The sequence below is a fragment of the Sinohyriopsis cumingii genome, unplaced genomic scaffold (genome assembly GCF_028554795.1).
Source record: "Sinohyriopsis cumingii isolate HCF-2022 unplaced genomic scaffold, ASM2855479v2 utg000695l, whole genome shotgun sequence".
Classification (NCBI taxonomy): Eukaryota; Metazoa; Mollusca; class Bivalvia; order Unionida; family Unionidae; genus Sinohyriopsis; species Sinohyriopsis cumingii.
In genome coordinates, this window is record NW_028315924.1 from 71,407 (window position 1) to 90,972 (window position 19,566).

The following is a 19,566-nucleotide window of genomic DNA, read 5'->3' on the forward strand; positions in this document are numbered from 1 at the left end:
GCCTTTTGCATGTGAATGTGGATAAATTCTTGCATTACTTTTTATTTAGAACAAAGTTAGATCCTTTCCTTTAAAATATCAACACTTATTTCAAGAAACAACAATGTTGAAATTCAGTTTTTATTATTCTATGAATAAAATATTGTTGCTGTGATTTTAGGGCAAGTAATGACAAAATTTCTGCTCATCTCTGAACTATGTACCAGTTTGTGGTATTAATGCACACTACAAACTTTGGCTCCTCATTTTTCCATAATAAACCATAAGTATAAAACTGAGCTTTTTGCACAGTAAGAACACCTTTCTCTAGGTTCCATTATCATTGATCAGGTTTGTGGATGACCATTATAAACCACTGATTAATGTACAATAATTTAACTGCATTGCTTACATGCAAAAATATTCAGACTGTTCATTTAGTTAGTTGAAATGAGTTCATTTGACACAGGACTGTGACTGCAGTTATTACACCAACACTGTCTTCATGCCTTTTTACACTTTTGAATAAAACAAGCCTTTCATTTGATAAATAAATAAAGTTGATTATACAATGCAGGTTAACTTTCAATTGATTGTAACAATGCAACAAACACTTTCACAAGTTACAGATCAAAACACAATCAGCATCTGCCTAATTTAAGATTTTCAAGAAACACTTGTGGGCATTGCTTTAATGGTTGATTGACACATTGAAGGTTTGAATACAGGTGGCATACACTGTATTAAATCTATTATAATTACAATAATGGTTGATTGACACTTTGCAGGTTTGAATTCAAGAGGACATACACTGTATTAAATCTATTGTAATTACAATAATGGTTGATTGACACTTTGCAGGTTTGAATACAGGTGGCATACACTGTATTAAATCTATTGTAATTACAATGATGGTTGATTGACACTTTGCAGGTTTGAATACAAGAGGGCATACACTATATTAAATCTAGTGTAATTACAATGATGGTTGATTGACACTTTGCAGGTTTGAATTCAAGAGGGCATACACTATATTAAATCTAGTGTAATTACAATGATGGTTGATTGACACTTTGCAGGTTTGAATACAAGAGGGCATACACTATATTAAATCTAGTGTAATTACAATGATGGTTGATTGACACTTTGCAGGTTTGAATTCAATAGGGCATACGCTGTATTAAATCTATTATAATTACAATGAAACTGAATTAAAAGATAAAACTGAAATAATAATTTCATTTGACAAGACTTATTTAATTGGTATTTATTTTTTAAAACATTGCCCCAAATAGACATTACCAATATTTTCATTGATCATTTCATCATGTATTGCCATTTACAGTGTATTGAATTTTTATAAGGACATTTTACAAAATTGGTTCTTATTAAAAGCTACAAATTTCATGACATTCATTCCATTCCTGTGCACTTACTTCCATTTTCAAATTGAAAGCAAGCAATGAATGAAGGTGGTTTGCAAGTTTTCGGGGCATGCTACATTAAGGGAGTTGTATATTACCCAACTTTATTTCAAAAGTTGTCTTCATTTTTATTTACATGTGCTGCTTATCTTTTCTAAACAGTCGATATTGATATCACTATGCTGGTCAAATTTGAGATTTATTTTCCTTCTGTCCAGCAAACATCCCACTATTTCAACAAAATTGGTGGAACCCTATAATAGTAATATCTGTCAATTTGCCATCCATCTGTCTGTCCCTCTGGCTGTGCATCTCTCCATCCAGCAACAAAATGGATTTTGCAAGAAATCTTCACTGTAACTGACTGGATTGAAGCCAAACTTAGTTTGCAAATTTTTTAAGCATTTAGAATGATTGTGCTCCATGACTGCACACCCATCTTTTAGTTGCTAGACTACCATGAAATTCAGAATTTTGATTTATTTGTATGAATCTTTGAGTAAATTTTATCTCCAGTATTCGACATATTCATTCACAGGACATGTCCTACTCCAGATCCTTGCCCGATTGTACCTGGTCCTAATTATGATGGCATAACCTAATCATGGATTGGTGGACACGAACCATGCTTAATTAAAGTAAATCTTTAGATGACATAATGGAGTTATGTTCATCACAATGAGTTTGATTTCACAGCTGAACTTTGCCAGGGAGTTTTGATACCATAGAAACTGACTGAGGTGGGAGTAAAGGGACAAAAGCCTGGTTGAAGTACACAAAAAGTATTTACAAATGAAAAAAATGAACACAATCTAGAAAGCCATAATTAACAACATTCAAATTAATCCTACTGTTGCATCCACTGGCTGTTCAATGATTGAGAAGAGTATTATGTATACAGTTTCCATGTATTAGATGCAGTTTATACATCAACAGTCTAGATGGGGGCTAAAATTATATAATTTAACTTACTTTTGACCCTAAAAATGTTAATGTTCTTCCTACTACATGTGCCAGTCATTAGGAAAGCAGGTAATGGTAGATGGTGGACAGGTTAAGTTATTGTGCTGAAACAAAATTGATAACAGAGATGAACAGCATCATACCATACAAAATATGTTCCTCCTTATGATGAGATTATACCCATTTTTTTAAATTTCATAAACAAGCATTTATTCAATATGCCCCTTTTTCTGAGAACACCATTCAGCATCCATGCAGTAATCCTATTTGGTATTGGTATGGCTACTGGCTAGACAGGATCTTATGCACCAACCTTGACTAAAATAGTGTATGGAGAATGATACCAAGAACTGTATTGTGATCACGACTTTTTAGATGCCCTATTCAAGCTGAATAGTCCTGTATACAGGCTTTAGTAGGGCATGGTTCACACAGAGATTATTGAATAAATTTATATTTTAAATTATACAAAACTTGTTGGCTATCTCTCTTTCTTATTAGTATACGTAGTGTAAGCCCCTGTGTCATAACAAGCATAACTTCTGGTATCAGCTTTAATGTTTACCATTTGCCTTATACATATTTCGGTGCCTAATCTTTAACGTAAAGGAATTCAGCAGAAAAATAAACCAGCACTGGGACCTTGACATTGCATATTCATAACAGTGTCACTTAATTTTAAAATTATGATCACCATGATACTACAAATAAATTAAATGGCAACCTGAATATGGTTCATGTCTGTTCAGCTATGGTTATAGTGACACAGTGATCACTTTCAAGAGGGCTCTCAAAACTCACTTATTTCGACTGCAAGAACAAACTTAAAGACCTAATAATGTTTCCTACCTGAAATATTCTCTGCATGTTTTTTTATTTTTTAACGTTTTTCTAATTTCATGATGTTTGTTTTTGTAATAATATTATTATATGTTTTTTATCTTACAGGTGTTGTCTAATGTTATAAAGCGCTTAGAGCTTCTTAAGATTAGACGCTATACAAAGTCCTCATTATTATTATTATTATTTTTATATATGGAATTCTTCAATGAATAAAAAATGAAGGTTCCATTCACCTTTTTCCATGTCTGGTTAATTTTTATAGTCCTTAAAATACTCCTCTAATGATAACAACGGGAGACTTGTGCCCAGTGTCAATCACTCTCCCAATCGTCACCACCCTAACAACCACAACAATCCTCTTTTGGATCTCTTCTAACTTCGAGTGACCCCTGGGACAGCAGAACTCTGGAATTATGAATAACCAATTTTACTTAACGTTGTCTAGTGACAGTTCCGTGGAGGTGTTTCCGAACAACACATGATGCTGTTTCATGGCCAAATTACTTCAGGCCATCCAACTGGATGATGAAATCCATTGGGAAGTGGCTCTGGTGGAGATGATTTATCCATACACAAATCCAAAACATCCCTGAAACTCAAAACACTGTCCACGTCGAAATCCTGAATGAGCAAGTGCAACAAGAGAGAGAAAAAAATCGGGTTTTCAGGTGACACAAAATCAGCAAGCAATCCATCAGTCGCCATCTATACTGTGAAAATTCCAGCAGGCTATTATTTGTGGGTGACAAATTCTTTGACAACCTGCAGTTAGGTCGTGTTCAGCGACTTCCTTGGTAACACCACTAATAAACTTGTTTTATTTGACTCTTGAGTCTGCATGTATGTCCTGGATGTATATCTGCACACTTTACCCTTCTTTAATTGTCTTGTCCATACTTTAGTGCCTGATTAACGCCTTCCAGTGCCCTCACCACTGAAAATATTGTGGTGCCCCCCCACCCCCGAGTGAAACTAAAAAAAAAATAAAAAAATTAAAAGCTAAAAGGGTGCGAAAATGCCAGTGTTGCCATCATTTCACATCAATATAATTGTACATGCATATCGATATGGTCATATATAATTCATTAGATTTTATCATCAACAGTTAATTTGAATTTTTTTCTGGTGCCCCTGTTGGACTGGTACCCTAAGCATGCGCTAAGTGTGCTTAATTGCTAATCCGGCCTAGCTATACTCTGACTTTATTGAGATATCAGATTGTGAAATCAAAATTATAAGAAAATACTATTTCATAAATATAATTTAATAACATTACTATAATATTATTATAATCAAACTGCTAATGTATTCATTCCACAGTGCACACGATGCTGTTTATGTCCCAGCGAAATCAAACTCATGCTATCTTTATACACCTCTTCAAGATTCATGTTCATTTACTTCCCAACGCGTCTGTCCAGAGAAGGATGTGTAGAAGGCACCATACAGAAAAGTTCACCGCACTCCCATCAATGCTAGCCCACACGTTTTGTCCTGCTTTATAATGGGTTACAACAGTAGAGCTCCCCTGATTAGAGAGCCCCTGACTTCCAGGGCTTGCAGCAACACGCGTTTTAGTATCTCCATTTACAATCAAATTTAGGTAACTACCGACGTACCTGAGCCACAAGTGACGCTAAGTGTGAAAAGGTAGGTACCCGGCACTGGACACGTAAACATATGCGAATTACTGTTGTAAAAGTTTCCTTCACTGTAAAGTACAGTATCGAAAGGAGCTATCTGCCCGGGACTGATGGATGTAGTAGCGCAAAGCTACGGTAAATGCAACTTTTCTTGAACTAGTATCTTGCCGTACACTGCAAAAGTGACATGAACATTCTATCTGCTCACTACCAATGAACTGGAAATAAAATGATCATGCTGAATATATACCTTGCTACTCATCCTCTAAACTGAAGATTTAACAATGTTACACATATTTGATTTAATTTACATTTTATTTAATTTGTGTTTGATTTCATTTGATTGTTTGTGGGTTTGGGAATCTTTTTATATTTTTTGCATGTCAATGTAATTTAATTTTGTTTACTAGGAATTTGATATTTTCCAGAAATTTCAGTTTGACCTGAATGTTTCCATAAATACCTAATAATAGAAACACTTGTTTCTGTTTTTGACTTTGTTCCTAGCCTTGATTGAGGGTCAAGTAAACAACTGTTTTCTAGGAATAAAATGATTGGTTCTTATCAAGGACATACAGGAGCTATGTGACTTTTACATTTAAACATGATCACATCATCCTCTATTTCGCAATTAGGCATTTCTGAAATTTCGAAATACTTAGTATTAATAGTGATGTTTAGAGAGAGAGAGAGTTTTTGAGTTAATTGTTGAGTTTCTTCAGATTATTTGGACTCTAGAAGATTAATTCGTTTTTCAGCAAATATTGTATTCATTCAGAACTCAACTCTTGAACAAGGACATTGCTTGAAAATTTTATTTGGATTTCCAAAATAGGAGGATTAATAATTATGTTTCTACAAGGAACTGTATACATCAACACAGCATATTAGGACTTCAAAAATTGTATTCGTGGATTAATCTTGTATCTTTTGGGATTTGATTCTGGAAACTTTAAGTTCTCATATTTTTTCATTTTTACAGTATTTTTCCAGGGAAATAAATTATTTGTTATATTTTTTAAAGCTTGTTATTTTCACTCTTTCTTGTGTTACTGTTCATTCGAGCCTAAACACGTAACATAGGAACAACTGTAAAATACCTATCTAATTTTATATATAATGCATTCCAATTTAGATTATTTTCTCTCTCTCTCTCTCTCTCTCTCTCTCTCTCTCTCTGTTGATTGATATGACCTCAGGTTTGTGTCGCCATTATTGATCGATTTATTCATTCATTAGTCCAACAGTGCATTGTATATGAATGATTATTTATAATAACCATGTCCATTTTTGCATACGTAAAATCAATCAATTTATGTTATGTTCTAATTAAACATATGCTAAAATGTAAGAGAGAGAGAGAGAGAGGATTTAAGCATACAGAGATGAAGGAATTGATATAGTTAGTCCAATCAAACTGTCGAAAATGAAAGTAGGATGTTTTCATTGGAGAAACATTATTCATAGTCCATGCGATATACATGTCTACATTTCTAACGATTCCACTGTACATATATAACATATGTGTTCCTGCCTTATGCGTTAAAATGTGTCTATTGGCGTTATGTATATTAACATGTGTCCATCATTGTGTATATATCTATATCATGTGTTTCAATTTTGGTCATGTTTATAGATAGTACTTTTAGACAATGCAAACATGTTGACAAGGCTTTTTGACATGTTTTCTGATATTTGAGTTCAGTGTTTATTTTTAAATAGAAATTTAGATAGCTCTTGAAGATAACTTTGACCCACATTCTTGCGTTTTTTAATATCTCAGATGATTATATAAGCTTGCTATCATTACAGTTATTTCCTCCCACTTTAAGTTCAGTCTCTAGAATCACTGTTAGTTGTGTTCAGATATAATTTGAGAGGAATGATTAATTTAAAATGTATTCATATGAATTTAAACGTGTTCATTGATATCATGAAATAAATCGCTATTTTATGATTATTGTGTATTCACTAAAGGACATTCTGGATTATGTCATTTTGATGCATCAAGAATGTTGGCACATAAGCTCATTCAACGCTGAACTTTCTTCGGAACACTCAATACATATGACTTGTGAAAGAATGTTTGGGATTAGTTTGGATTTAATTCACAAAAATGTAAGTTTCTTTTAAATTGTCATATTATAGGGAAATCAATTATTTGTTGAATGTTCTTGATCTTACTGTTTTGTTTTCGTTTTATGTTACTTAACTTAAAACCATAGAGTCGTAATGAGAATAAGATTTGTTTCTTATTCGAGCAAATAATTCGTTTGTATTACTCTGCAGAAACACTCTAACATGATAGATATACACTCTCTAAATAATCACTTAAATAATTTGCATTTTTTTCTGCAAATTTTAAATTGTATATTTTCAATTAAATTCAACGTACTCCTTCAGAAGCCCATTTAATTTGCAAGCGCTTTTGACAAGTTTATGTTGACTTTATTGAAACATTAAAACGGATGCATGGTTATGTGATCAATCTGATGTCTATTTTGAATTTCCTCCGTTACGGAATATATTTATGAAATCATATTTACAAATAAGGAAATTAAATTCCCATTTCATTAACGCTGTGGAGTTTGAAAAGAAATAAAAATAAAATCTCCGAAATGCCTGAAATTATTCCCTTTATTGTCTTCAACATGTTCGTAGTGTTTGACCTTTTTGGGGGACTCAGTTCATCTGAAACGAAATGGAGACTAGATTCGCCATGATTTTTATATATTTGATAGTTCATATCTTCGTCGTACAACGTTTTAGGTATAGTTTGATTATCGGCACTATTTGGCTTCACTAGCTCTTCCAGTTCTGCTATACGTTTGTCAGCATGGTTCAGCCTTTCACTAATATCTTTTAGTTTATTTGCTAGTGTATTAGCTTTTTCCTTAACATCTTTTAGTTTATTTGCTAGTGTATTAGCTTTTTCCTTAACATCTTTTAGTTTATTTGCTAGTGTAATAGCTTTTTCCTTAACATCTTTTGGTTTATTTGCAAGTGTATTAGCTTTTTCCTTAACATCCTTTAGTTTATTTGCAAGTGTATTAGCTTTTTCCGTAACATTCTTTAGTTTATTTGCTAGTGGATTAGCTTTTTCCTTAACATCCTTTAGTTTATTTGCAAGTGTATTAGCTTTTTCCGTAACATTCTTTAGTTTATTTGCTAGTGGATTAGCTTTTTCCTTAACATCTTTTAGTTCTAACAGCTCCTTCTCTGCATTCTCTAGTCTCATTTCCAGCATTGATACGAGCCGGGACAGAACATGGTAGTCTTGATATTCTGCTGTATTGCTCCCCACCTCTTTCACATTTTACACATTGACTGTAGCGGTTAACTCATGTTCCAGCTTTTTTGTTAAAGCTCCAACTTTGTGGACACAAAATAGAAAATTTCAAAGTCATGATCTGTAAGAATATGACTGAAATCCTATGGCGACAGATTGGTCTGTATCATTGTTGCCAAATAATAATGATAATAATAATAATAATAATAATAATAAGATGAAGAAGAAGAAGAAGAAGATTACGTAGATGACATTATATGCATTATCACTATTATTGTTGCTGAATACTACTAGTACTACTACTACTATTACTACTACTACTACTAATAATAATAATAATAAAAATAATAAGCCGAAGAAGAAGAGCAAGGACAAGAAGAATATAACAAAGGTGATATACGCGTGAATAAAACTGAAATTCTTTGTGAACGGATCAGGCTTTGGCAGTGTTGACGAATAATAATAATAATAATAGTATTAATAATATCGCATTTTCCAATTGGACTGCAGTGGTTAACTCATGTTCCACCTTTGTTGCTTCAGCTCCCATCTTGTGACACATACTAATGCCAAGAAGATTTCGAGCATGTAGCGTACAATCATGCTGTTATTTGGACACAATGCCACAATGCTGTTATTTGGACACAATGCCAAGAAGATGTCAAGCATGTAGCGTAGAATCATGCTGTTATTTGGACACAATGCCACAATGCTGTTATTTGGACACAGTGCCACAATGCTGTTATTTGGACACAGTGCCACGAAGGGGACTGAAACTATCCTGACCCAATGCAAACTGTAAGATAACCCAAATGACCCCAACGACATGATCTAAAATGAATAAGATCGAAATCCTTTGGAGACGTGCGAGTTACCTGAAAGCTTTCAGGTAACCTAGGTAACTCCAATGTCATGATCTGTATAAATATGAATGAAATCCATTGCTGACGGATCGGTCTGTATTATTGTTGCTAAATATTTATAATGATAATAATAATAATAATAATAATAAGAAGAAGAAGAAGAAGAAGAAAATGATGATGATGATAACTACTTTACTACTTATGCATTATCAGCATTACTGTTGCTGAATACTACTACTACTACTACCACTAGTATTACTAATACTACAACTAATAATAATAATAATAATAATAAGAAGAAGAAGAAGACGAAGACGAACAAGAAGATAACAAAGGTGACATAAAACTGAAATTCTTTGCGGACGGATCATGCTTTGACAGTGTTGGCGAATAATAATAATAATAATAACAATACTACTACTACTACTACTACTAATAATAATAATAATAATCTTCTTGGCATCCGTCCGTCTACGGGAGACGATAGCGTAGCTCAGTGGAGCTATGAAGCCTGGGCAGGGTGGTATGGATAATCAGATGTTGCCCATGCAGCAGATCCCCCCTCTCCACGCAGCTGGTGTGCCCAAGGGAACGACGAATGCCGATACAGCTTGGCACCAACGGCGTCGCAGGAGTTGCCGGAATGACGTTGAAGTCAATGTCATACCGCCTTAGGGACTCCATCTCCGGATTTTCTGTCGGGGTTTACTCCCTTAGCCTTCCCATGAGTGGGTATAGCGACAAGGCAGCAGAGGTTTGGAATCGGAGTTTTCCTTCTCCTATAATAATAATAATAATAATAATATCGCATTTGGAGATACAAACATGAACATTAATATCGACTTAGTGTACACTATTACTAATGATACTACTACTATCAGTATTGCTGTTGTCGTTGTTGTTATTACCCTCTTTTCTAAAAAAGAAGCGTGCATATTAATTTAGTCATAGTGTTCGTCCCTACATACGTACGTACGTTCTTTTAAATGTAGATCATTCTGATTCCGTTCATGATTATGTTGTAAAATATGACAAGATTATTTTCTATAGGAATTGAATTAACAACAACAATATACAAAATATAGAAACTTTGGTACAATTGTTAAGGGAATTATTATATATCAAATGTCGAATAGTTTTAATTTTGTTTGGTTTTCGAAAGAGTAATTGAGTTTGGTAGGGATAGCATGGTTGGAGGGGTGGGTGAAGTTGGTTAAATAATAGGACATCACCATGACATTTATTCATTTGCACGGGGAGAGGGGCATATAGTACATGAATTCTTAACGCGATTGCAAAATATCCTATATGCACTGAAATAGTAAAATGCAGTGCGAATACGTTATTTGGCAATAGTAAAATGCAGTACCTATACGTTATTTGGCAATAGTAAAATGCAGTGCGTATACGTTATTTGGCAATAGTAAAATGCAGTGCGAATACGTTATTTGGCAATAGTAAAGTGCAGTGCGAATTGTTATTTAGCCAGTCTGCCTGTCCTTAATCTGGACCAAATTGCTTTGTTACTCATTACAAGTGGCTTCATTGGGTAGGAAACATTTATTCTTCGCCTTAGCTTAGAATCTGCTTCAGTTTCGCGCGGAATAAAAAACATTAGACGTGTTTAATGCTCCTGAGCGTAGTCACTTAAAAATTAAACATTTACAAACAACACACAACCAGGTTGTGATGAAGTATTATTAACTCCCTTGCGCGAAAAATGCAAGGAATGCTTTGAAGTATTTTTTTAAAGCAACATTTGCGTTTGGAAAGAAGGATTTTAGTATACCATGCCTCCATTTCAATCTTGTGACATTTTACATTAACAGGCGTTATTCTCTGTGTGAGTTTTGTACCATGTCTCCATTTCAATCTTGTGACATTTTACATTAACAGGCGTTATTCTCTGTGTGAGTTTTGTACCATGTCTCCATTTCAATCTTGTGACATTTTACATTAACAGGCGTTATTCTCTGTGTGAGTTTTGTACCATGTCTCCATTTCAATCTTGTGACATTTTACATTAACAGGCGTTATTCTCTGTGTGAGTTTTGTACCATGTCTCCATTTCAATCTTGTGACATTTTACATTAACAGGCGTTATTCTCTGTGTGAGTTTTGTACCATGTCTCCATTTCAATCTTGTGACATTTTACATTAACAGGCGTTATTCTCTGTGTGAGTTTTGTACCATGTCTCCATTTCAATCTTGTGACATTTTACATTAACAGGCGTTATTCTCTGTGTGAGTTTTGTACCATGTCTCCATTTCAATCTTGTGACATTTTACATTAACAGGCGTTATTCTCTGTGTGAGTTTTGTACCATGTCTCCATTTCAATCTTGTGACATTTTACATTAACAGGCGTTATTCTCTGTGTGAGTTTTGTACCATGTCTCCATTTCAATCTTGTGACATTTTACATTAACAGGCGTTATTCTCTGTGTGAGTTTTGTACCATGTCTCCATTTCAATCTTGTGACATTTTACATTAACAGGCGTTATTCTCTGTGTGAGTTTTGTACCATGTCTCCATTTCAATCTTGTGACATTTTACATTAACAGGCGTTATTCTCTGTGTGAGTTTTGTACCATGTCTCCATTTCAATCTTGTGACATTTTACATTAACAGGCGTTATTCTCTGTGTGAGTTTTGTACCATGTCTCCATTTCAATCTTGTGACATTTTACATTAACAGGCGTTATTCTCTGTGTGAGTTTTGTACCATGTCTCCATTTCAATCTTGTGACATTTTACATTAACAGGCGTTATTCTCTGTGTGAGTTTTGTACCATGTCTCCATTTCAATCTTGTGACATTTTACATTAACATGCGTTATTCTCTGTGTGAGTTTTGTAAAATAGGACGTATTCTTGAATTTATATGTGGAAAAGATACAATACTTATGTCTTGATATTTTTAAAGTTAGAATAAAATATTTGCTCTTTCATGTCGTTATGTCAATTCTCACTCTATCTCTGTTTTACACACACACACACACACACACACTTTCTTAATACGAAGAATTGTATATGTTTCTGTTCTAAGATACCTCTAAAAATTTGGCAGTTGTCAAAATGAGTACAAAAAATGTTATTTTGGTATGATAATTTTTATTTTAAAAAATTAGCGCCTCTAAAAAACATTTTGAACGTTTTTTCTTCAATGTGTAAATTTAATGGATACTCCTGAGTTAAGTTGTTCTTGATCATGTCAAATATCGTAGTTTTGTGTATGGGTAGTCCTATATTGGCACTGCAATGTGTCACGAGAAAGGTTTCTAACATTATATATACCGTTTACCTTAAAATCATTATAAGCTCAGAATCAATTGTTCTCAACGTAAGGCAGATCAGGAGAAACAACATTTATTTAAAAAAATTGAATTTGAGATAAAGACCGTAATACTTCAGTCAATCAAAATAATAACGGCGATGTAGTGAAAGAACTGAACCATAAAACAAGTAGAGTTAGAAGAAATGAGAAAATGGAATGGAAGGTGAAATGTTGAGATCAAAAACAAGATGGCACGAGTCTGTCGAACACATTCTAATATTTTCTTAATCTTCAAATGAGAAATTAAATAAACAAAAAATAACAGAGTTACATACGGAAGATGGAATAAGGGTATCAGATGCAAAATAGATATTAATTCACCAGCAAGATTTATTAATGAAAAGTTATAGAAAAACAATAATAATTTACATCTCTCGTAATCACTGATTTAATCATAATAAAAAACTTTCAGGTATTGAAACATGTTCGTGTGAAGGTAAGTTAACTTTTTATGAAAGCATTTTCGCCCTGAAACAAAAAAATAAATCTAGCCCTAGCTCCAATCGCTAGGCTGATGAATTCTAAAATGTCTTTTGGAAAGATCTAGACGGCGTTATCGTTAGGTCTCTAAATGTTGTACATGATAAGCAAAGTTGTTCAGAATTTCAGTCTCAGGGAATCATTACTTGCATTCCAAAGGAATATAAAGACAACAAATTCATTAAAACATGGAACCCAAATTCACTGCTTAATGTAAAGTACAAGGTTGCTTCAGCATCAATTGCTTCGAGGGTCACGAATGTCATCCATTTTAGTGGTACTCAAAAGAGTTTATGAAAGCGAGATACATTGGTGAAATACAGGAATAGTGTATTATCTGATGCAATATCTGGATGAAAAGTATGAATCTGATGTTCACTTACTGATAGACTTCGAGAATGCTTTGGACTCAGATGAATGGGACTTTCTGGAGAATGACCTGAAATATTTTAAATTTGGGGAATCTATTTAGTCAGTGGCTTAGAGTATTCTGCAATAAATAAACACTTTGAGTCATGAATAATTATCATGTATCACCATTTTTCAATTTGGAAAGAGATTATCACAATGAGACTATTTTGCACTCTACTTATTTATGATAGGAATTGAACTTCGTGCAATACACAAAAACAGAATACATATTACAGGAACATTCTATAATGAAATGGAGTTTAATTTCTGGCAGCACGCTGTGGACGCTTTTCATATTAGACGATTATCCTGTGTACTTGAAGAAAACGATGCAGATTTTAAATGACTTTGCTTCGTTATCAGGTCTGCACAGCAATGTTTTAAAATCAACAGCTTTCTGATTGGAAATAAACAAATCTAATGTAAGCTTTTGTCCCGAAATTGTTATGAACTGGTCAATGCCCAGTTTTAGATTACTGGTATTAGATTTATCTTTGACTTTTGAGGATATGTTTGAATTTAATCATTTGACGAAGTTGAAGGAAACAAAGAAATTGTTCGACTGGTGGAAGAAACTGTTCCCTTTTTGGAAACTTTACTTTAATAAAATCCTTTATTTTGCCAAAAATCTTTTTATTTGCTGCTACACCAAGTCCTCAACATAATATAGAAAATGAACTGAATACATTTTCTTTTATATAGTTTAATTGGGGTGGCAGAACCGAGAGGGTTAAATATGATTCACTTGCACTCATGTGTGTGTTATTTAAAACTTTCTTTTGCCTTGTACTGAGCGAGGATGCTTTATTGCAAAAGGTGTTGTCTGAACAAATATTTGTAAAATTTGGACGTATACTGTTATCAAAACTATGCAAAATAAAATGGAAAGAAATCTATAAAACAATGAAGAACATCTTTAGGCGTGATGTTACTTAAGCCTTATCACCATGGACAAATTAATCATCGACTGTTCAGTAAAAGTTCTTTAATACTCGACAAAACTTCTCTCCTTAGGGTAAGAGCAAATAATACCTTTATTTATAAAGATCTGACAAGAACCAAGGTACAAAGGCCAGATGGTGAATATGAAATTTGGTCCAGGCAGCTAGGTTGTTTGATTTGTTTAAATTAATGGACTAATTCTTTTGTTTTGGATAACTTTGTTCAAAATGCAAAAATTGACTAGCCTTCATTTTTTTAATTTTTATATGGAAATATTGCCACAAACCAATTTTTGAAAACGATTAACATATTTGGAAATTATTTGTGGAATGGATCCAAGCTTACGAAACAGATTTTGAAATTACACGGAATTATGTCTTTGTGGGAAATTACAAATTTGATGGTCTTATCAACTTGCAAACTTTACTTTCAAAATATGTTATAAATAGATCATGTTGTGCGGCAAAACTTCAAATCTCACCGGTTATGCAAATTTTATTTTATCATACAAAACGTTGGAAATGTGTGTATGTTTTGATTTTATAATGTAGCTTTAACAATTTGAGTCGTACAAAGGCTGGAAAGATATGTCGCCAAAGTGAGTAACACATGTGATGAGTTTAAGACAAAGTGGACCTTTTGTCAACTTTTGGTTTGATTTCTTTGTTTTTATTTACTTTCACAGTAAAGAAACGGTCAATGTAAAAAACCTTTGGGTTTGGAAGTGAGTGGTTCGTTTTGCACAGTATTTGCGAGTGTATGAGTGTGGGCATGTGTGTGTGTGTGTGTGTGTGTGTGTGTGTGTTGTGACTAAGTAAGGGTACATAATGTAAAGATCAGGATAGAAATAACTTTAAGGTAATAATGCCCCATACACCCAGTCCAGTGGTGATGTAGAGGAACAATCTTTATATCTTGTGTTCAATATAAAAGATCGTTTCTCTATGATGCTACAGACAATTTTAGTTTTGTAGTCAATAAAATGTTACGAGTCTATACTCTTAAAATATGTAACAGAAAAGAGTGAAAATGAACCGACTTTGTAAAATTCAGCAAATAATTTATTTTCCAAAATACAAAGTGAAAATGACAAAACAAATAACTTAAGGTATTGCGAATTAAGTCCCAAAATAATCATAGAATCACAGAAACAAGACCTATTAGTTTTTAAAGTTCTGAATACACTTTAGTATTAGTCCAAATTAAGCTCAACGCTGAACCTGTTGATCTGCCTGTTTCAGACTGTATTGAGTTATTGTACTAACAGTCGTTTGTTGAAACACAGTAATATAATTAAAAGTTCGAATTCGCTATAAATCCCAGTGAGTGTCTCTGTTCAAAAATATTATTTTTAATGAAAACTCCAGAGAAAATTCACTTGAATTGAACAATTTGAAAAATAAATTCCAGCCCCAATTAATTACTGGACACAATAATAATACAAATTGAATCTGCTAGATCTTAAGCACCTATGAATAACATTTCCTATGATACAATTATATAGTCCTTTACATGACATCAGGTCACAATTAACATTTTCTAAAACACATTACCAAATGAAAATAACCAAATAGAAAGTTCTTAAAGTTTACAACATAAAATGTTTGTTATTATTAGAAGGTCTGTTACTAAAACTATAATATATAACTTGGACCATGTCATATCCACCAGATAAACTGTAGGGGAATTTCATTAAATTAGACTCAGACCCAAATAAACATATTTACTTATATTAATAATGATCTTGATATTAAACCCATACACATTTATAATAGTTTAGCTCTGTAGTAATTGTTTACAGAATAAAATTTAAAAAATCATCAATTCAGTTCACGTAGAAAATAATCTTGATTTTAGACAAGGTCAAGTCCAACATACAATGTTACATTACAATAGCATATAATGAAAAAATAACAACAACAAAAATAACAAATATAGCAAATTAAATATACATAACAAAATTACATTATCCAATCTTTCCATGCATTATTTAGTATTCATTAATAAATATGATGTGTGTGTGTGTGTATGTGTGTGTGTGTGTGTGTGTGTGTGTGTGTGTGTGTATCTGTAACAATATGAGTTATATTGCTACGATGTCTGCAGGGTGACAGTTTAGAGTGATGTCTAGAACTGGGTACTCATGCCGCAGAGGTGCCTCGAGTGGCCGAGTGGTATAAAAGGTTAACCGTTACGGATCACTGTCATCTCACCTCTGTCTGCGTGGGTTCGAGTCTCAGGCTCGGCCAATGTGGGTACGCGAGAAAGCCTGCCAGTAGCTTCTCCTGTGTCGGTGTTTCCTTCCGGGTTTTCCCTAGCTCTTCCTCCACCACTTATACTGGCCGCTATGTATAGCCTATCTTGTGCTGAAAATGGCGTTAAACCCTATAATATCAACAACAAAATGCCACAAATATATGGCATCGTGTCCCACCCAGTCACATTATCCTGACACCAGGCCGACCAGTCCTAAAAATATCTTCTTAATGCTGAGATTTATTGTGTTTTTTACTTAATGCAATGACCGTGTGTATATATTCTTTGAAATACTGAACATGAACAAAAGCACTAATGAAGAACAAAAAAAATTTAGCCTTACAAAAGCCATGTTCCTTTTTATATTGCTATTTTTATTCCGAAAAATCAAAAATTGAAATTTGTTCCATGTCAAGGTGAGGAATTAAAAATGGCGAGAATACAAAACTGTACAGACTATTGTATACCAGTATAAATACACTACATATCACATATTTCAGAATGATTACGGTGATCAGGTTGAATTTCCTGTAACATTTTTATTCATACAACTTTCACACAATGGAGACGCGTTTCCTTAACAGCCTATTTTTTTCTATAAAGTGCGTCAACACTACAGTTTGAGTACCAGTATTGTTGTGTGCACGTGGCGTTTGGATCGTCAAGATTACAGCAATTATACCAAGTACACATACTTATAAGGCGACAATTTTGTATGACTGGTTACAAATGCGGTCTCTTGTAACTAAAAAGTATTAAACAAAATCGTTTCAGTAAGTGAATATGTGTATGAGTATTTGTGTGTGTATGTGTGTGTGTGTATGTGTTTGTGTGTGTGTGGAGAGAGAGAGAGAGAGAGAGAGAGAGAAGCAAATGTGTTGAACGGTACATGTCATACAACAGAGAAAATATTAAATAGTTTGTAAAAGCATACGGTAAACAATATGACAAAATTTAAAAGGAAAGTCGTGCAAAAAGGGGGGTGGGTGAGAACGGACAGACTTATAATAAACAAGGTGAAAGGAGTGGATGCGCTCAAGTGCAGCATTGAAGGACCACATTGTAAGCACTCAGATACTGCATAGTATTCTAACTACTGTCGACATTAGGACGAGTTTATGATCACTCATCCACCATATATATATATTGTGTAACTCTGTCTTATATGTGCTCAGTCCCAACACACACACACACACACACACTCACACAGACACGCACACATACACATCAAATAAGAAGAATACACCTACAAAACTCCAGATATAAATTGTTACTGCGAATAACTACGCACCAATATATCACATATACGTCTTGCTTAATTTTATTTAGATGAAATAACAAGCTCACACACACACACACACACACACACACACACACAATTGGAAAATAAAACAATTATTTGTCAGTTTTAATAGCGACCGGAGAAATAACTACCTAAATAATTCTCTCGGAACTTCTATAGTATCGGCATTCACACACGACTTAAGGCATATAACGCACGATTTAAAAAGAAATGTGCGGAAAATGACTGGGTGATAACGAACACGTGACGAGATTATTATAAAAATGTAGACTCTTAAAGACATATACAAAAGGTAAAGGACATGATAATTAAAGATAGACAATGATTTTATGGTTTATTTTATCCGATTTTTAGTGCGACTTAACTTGCATATACTGTAAAAGCAGATATGATAAACGTCACACAATGATTTTTTACCTTAGAAGTCAAACTCATAAGAAATGCAATTTAGTACACATACTTTTCAGGGTCCCTAGTATCATTGTACACAATTTTATAGGATCTCAAGAAGAGGGGGCCCCAGATGTCGCGTGGACTCAGGTGCTCGCCTTTACAGATCACTGAGATCTCACTTTTCTCTACGTGGGTTCGAGTCTCAGGCTTGGGCAAGGTGGGAATGCGAGAAAGCTTGCCATTAGCTTCTAATGGGTTGAGGGATCATCCCCGTGCTCTTCTTCCAACAGATACCTGTCTGCTGAAAAATGGCGTTAAAACCACAACAATAAGAAAACGTATCAAGAAGAAACAACATCTCAATATCTATAAGACACATGCCATCAAATACACATATGTAGGAAAGATACATATATAAATATTCTTGTCGGCTTGTTTATTTTAATAAGTTTGTAAACTAAATGGTTGTGTTGGGTGGCGTGGGGATGTGTGTATGCGTGTGTATATATGTATGTATGTGTATGTGTGTGTGTGTGTGAGAGAGAGAGAGAGAGAGCAACGTCTACAGAGCTCCTTGTATTGTTCATGTTATACATAACTGTACTAAAAAACATAAAACATAAAACCTTTTAAGTATGTTTCTTTCCGTTGACTATTCAAATGCTGAGACGAGTAGGTCTCTTGGAAAAGTCGAGTGGGATCGCAGGGCCCTGAAATACATTGACACTACATAGTACTTCCTTAGTCCAAACCCCTTACATTTTTTGTTTCGCCACTGGCTGGTAATAGTAACCCCCAAACTAGGACAAACTGTCTCTTTCAATTTACTACAGGTAATGAAAAACTGATTTCTCTGGAAAATTACAAACAAGTTCATATAAGATTAATTTATACATTATTGGTTCATTTGCATGTCATGACTCTTGAATAGTACATAAAGCAGAGAGAGAGAGAGAGAGAGAGAGAGAGAGAGAGAGAGAGAGAGAGAAAGAGAGAGAGCTCATATTTTAATTTGGATTAAAGTCATATTCTGAAAAGTAAACGAATAAAAATCGGTTACTCTCTAGTGCAATGAAATTGGCGCACAGCTGTCTTAGAAGTGTCAGAAAAAAGAAACATACGTTAAAACAGCAACTACTACTACTACTAATAATAATAATAACGCTACAACTTCTCCTGCTGCTGCTACTAATCCTAATACTACTACGTTTCGCTAAAAAGTGTATTTAGTGGAAACCATACAAATTTCCCATCCTTATCAACCCAGTATGTAAAACTGCATATGCCTATCCAGCAATCCCAACAATCGAAGTCCCAATGTAAAACTGCATATGCCTATCCAGCAATCCCAACAATCGAAGTCCCAATGTAAAACTGCATATGCCTATCCAGCAATCCCAACAATCGAAGTCCCAATGTAAAACTGCATATGCCTATCC